The following is a 3995-nucleotide window of genomic DNA, read 5'->3' as shown; positions in this document are numbered from 1 at the left end:
GTAGTGTGCAATATATGGATACATTCCCATATATATATATAGCTGATGACAGATTCAGTCCCTTTTGCAGTTTTATTTAAATGGAAACTAAAAAAATACCTTGAATGCAGTCATTAGTTCTCAAAGTTGGTTTTTATATGGCTGTAAAACCATTGGCCCAAACCCACGATAAAGTGGTTTGCGTGACTCCACTAACACAGTTAGACTATGCTGGCATATGTTGGTTACCACAGCATCACTTGTTTTGTGCTGGTTGGCACACAAAGTCCTACGTGTGTTGCTCATAATGTCACCTCCATTGTTTGTACCCAATTTCCTGAAAATTGTTAGGAAAAAACCCCTACTGTCATCTTAACTGGCAAAGGCTTCCAGTCTTTCTGGTATTGCTCACATTTTCAAAAGTCAAAACAGAACACGTAGAATCTACTTTGGCAGTTTCTAGCCAAATTCTAAGCCCGCCCTGCACAAATTGTGACCCACCTAACCAAACACTGCCTAGCAGTTGTGTACTATAAGCCTTCAATGTACTTTATGACTCTTCCTGGCTTTGTAGATCAGACAAGCAACAAAACCAAGAAGCTTATGAAGTCCTGGTGGGCTGTGTCCAGTTTGAGAGGTCACAAGTTGTGCAAGGCTGCTCTAAGGAGTAAGAAAGTCCTTTCAATACAACAATCAGCCTCTTTTGCTATGTGCAGCCACACCCAGCTTCTGTCCATAGGATTAAATGGACTGAGCTATCCATCTCCATCTCCATCTCTCTGATATAGGATACCTTAATTCTGTTTTCTTTGGGAGGGGAGCTTAGAGGAGGGGGGCAACACTGTCTTGTCCACAAGTTCATGTGGTGAAGTTCATGATCCAAGTGCCCTGGTGACGTTCATGCCCTTGAATGAACAAGGCTTAGGATGCTCACATGATGTGGTAGGGATATTGTATATAGCAATACATAAGAAAAGTGCATAATTTATAGCACTTATCGTCTTCATGATACGATAGTTATCTTTACAATTGTAATTCTATGACAGAATGTGAAAATTGGCAGCACAAACTACAGACTACAGCAACTGCTTTATCTGACTCCATGGTTTTTAATGTGATTTTACTAGAATTATACCACATATGTGGGAAACCAGGCTTCCTCCCCCCCCCAAAAAAACAGCATTCTTCCTCAAAGTAGTTGCTTAAGTTGCAATTCACACTTGGAAAGTGATATATATATATTTATTATACTTTTGTTTAAAAGTCTTTCAGATAAAACTTCTGAGGATGAAACTAGACCAGGGCAAACAAAATTATATAGGGGGTGGAGCAACGCCCCTAGGGGGAAAGGTTGCAGCATTTGGGGCTTTTCTTATTTTGAGGCCAGGCAAGTAAGAGGTGAGATTGCAGAAGTGGGCAAAATTCTGCATGTTGTGAAGAAAGTGGGTAGAGAAAAGAATATACAGTGGTACCTCAGGTTAAGTACTTAATTTGTTCTGGAGGTCCGTTCTTAACCTGAAACTGTTCTGAAGCATCACTTTAGCTAATGGGGCCTCCTGCTGCCGCTGTGCAGCCGGAGCACGATTTCTGTTCTCATCCTGAAGCAAAGTTCTTAACCCGAGGTAATATTTCTGGGTTAGCGGAGTCTGTAACCTGAAGCGTATGTAACCTGAAGCGTATGTAACCCAAGGTACCATTGTAAGAGAAATGGAAGAAATGAGAAGCTATGAAGGAAGAGTATACAAAGTAGCCAACAGTTGCAGGGGAAAGGTTAGGCAGGCCGAAGCTCAGAGTGGTTAAGAATAGGATTAAGAATAGGCTTTGAAGCAAGAGGAAGGACAAGCAAGTATGTGTATGTTTGCGTATATGTATTTTTATTGTCTCTAGCGACAGAAGAAAGAGCTGCCCATGGAAATCAATGGAAAAATCAAATATTGTTATGTATATGGGATTGGGCACATGTGTGTTCACCTACTTCCACTCCCACCCACAAGAAATACAACCAGCCATAGAGGACTCGGCATGCTCATTGTGCACAGAATGTTGAATGTGGGGGAAGAAAACCATGAGGGAAGAGGAGCAGAATGGAGCAACTGGATCTCTAACTGGAAACACTCAGAACTGTAACATTTTGTTGCATGGCCTCGCTTGTAATTTATTATTACATTTTTTGCATTTGCACAAATGCCAGTCTTCTAAAATAATAATTAATGGCGCTATAGTTATCTGTGAGATGTCAGGTCGTCCCTTTAAAGCACATGGGCACACATTTATTACAGTACAGAGTCTAAGCCTGAGTATACCACTTTCAAGATGAACTCATGAACTGCTAATCTCGCTTCCTATATAAGAGACAGAGGTGCCATCATCATATGAGTCTGTTTTCTTATTGGAAAATGACCAAAATACAGTTCTACATTGCTCGGCTGATATAGATAAGAAATACTGAAGTAGCAATAATAAATTAATGGCCATGCAAGATGAAACCCCAGTTGCTCAGACGGCTGTCTCCACATAATCTGTATTTTATACAAAAGGAGAAAGAACTCTATGGAATTTCAGCTGTGACCGGATAAAAACTGCCAACAAACTGTGATAAGAAAAGTCTAATGTGCTTATTAATCATGTTTATAGCTCCTCATTTGCTGATATATTAGCCCAAACTCCCCCTTTTAAAAAAAAACACCCACTGGTAGGTACATTTGATAGAGCCCTTATTGTTGTTCCTATTTGCATTAATTAAAACTAATTGACTATGATGGGTTTTACAGTAAATCAAATACTGTACTGTAGTAGATTTGTTTAGTATACTGCATTATAGGATGGAAATTCTTGCAAATCAGAATACTTGAAGTAGCTTGCTTCCCACCTTAGATCTTTGCATTTACTGGAAAGTATTGCTAAATGACTTCAAGCTGACAATAAGGTATTTAAAATAATGTAAATGTTATGAACACTACCTCGTATTTCGCCATTCATTTTAATAATGTAGATTGTACGCAGTCATATAGGTTTGATTTGTTTATACTTTTCCATCGCTTGCTTATAGCAGAATTATAATATCAATCACTTATGAAACTCCAGCTCTTTGAGGCCACTCTAGAAGATGGAAGAAAGAGGATCCCAGGTGTTTCTCTATTTTACAGTTTATAGTCCTCAGTTTAAATAAGTGAAAACTTGTCCCCAGCAGCATTGATAATTTTGTCTTTGTAATTTCTCACGTGGATGAGATGGTTGGACAGTGTTCTTGAAGCTACCAGCATGAGTTTGACCAAACTGCGGGAGGCAGTGGAAGACAGGCGTGCCTGGCGTGCTCTGGTCCATGGGGTCACAAAGAGTCGGACATGACTAAGCGACTAAACAACAACAACAACAACAATTTCTCACGTGAGTGCCAAAGTGTCCTCTTCATTTTGGTTTGATTGATTATACTTAGGACAGCATCACTTTTCTCTCTGCTATGTGTGTCTTGATAACCCTTTACTGTATGTGATGTTTACAATCTGCACACCAAATAAACTGAAACTGTTATAATAGTGATTCCTCCTCTCATTATTGCTTTGTAGATGGCCAATGAACAGCTGTAAGCTACGCACCTTCGCCTTAATCACCCAAGAACAACAATCTTAGATAATATCCATCCAAATACTTGTCCACAGAGTGGGTACAGCATAATGAGAAAATGCACAACAGCATGAGACAATGTGCAGTGAAATAAAAAACACTCTCTCTAATGACCCTAGAAAATGGTAGTCATTAATCCACAACTAGTGGTATCTGTGCATCTCATGAGACTATATGCCACTTGTGCACTATTAAAAACAGTCCCTTTTGCTATAAAACAATACTTTACAAATTATTGGGCACCCTCTTATATTTTCCACCAGACTATTTGGAGACATGTCAGATAACCAGAGAGAAAAATGCTTAGCTAGTATTAGCTTTGTTTAAAGAAAAGTTAACACACACATATAAACTAAATTTATATTAGGCACCTATATCCTATGTATACATAA

At 39.1% G+C, this 3995-nt stretch overlaps 1 long non-coding RNA gene across 1 annotated transcript; it reads left to right on the top strand.

The window, feature by feature from the left end:
* The first annotated feature begins 481 nt into the window (after positions 1-481).
* On the top strand, positions 482-3698 carry LOC308582953. The gene is made up of 3 exons (XR_014005969.1): positions 482-646; positions 3029-3106; positions 3546-3698. It is a non-coding gene; the product is annotated as an uncharacterized lncRNA (long non-coding RNA).
* Positions 3699-3995: the final 297 nt, after the last annotated feature.

The sequence above is a fragment of the Podarcis bocagei genome (assembly GCF_964188305.1).
Source record: "Podarcis bocagei genome assembly, chromosome: 3".
Lineage (NCBI taxonomy): Eukaryota > Metazoa > Chordata > Lepidosauria > Squamata > Lacertidae > Podarcis > Podarcis bocagei.
The sequence above is the reverse complement of the archived record's forward strand: the minus strand, read 5'-3'. Positions and strand labels throughout refer to the sequence as shown.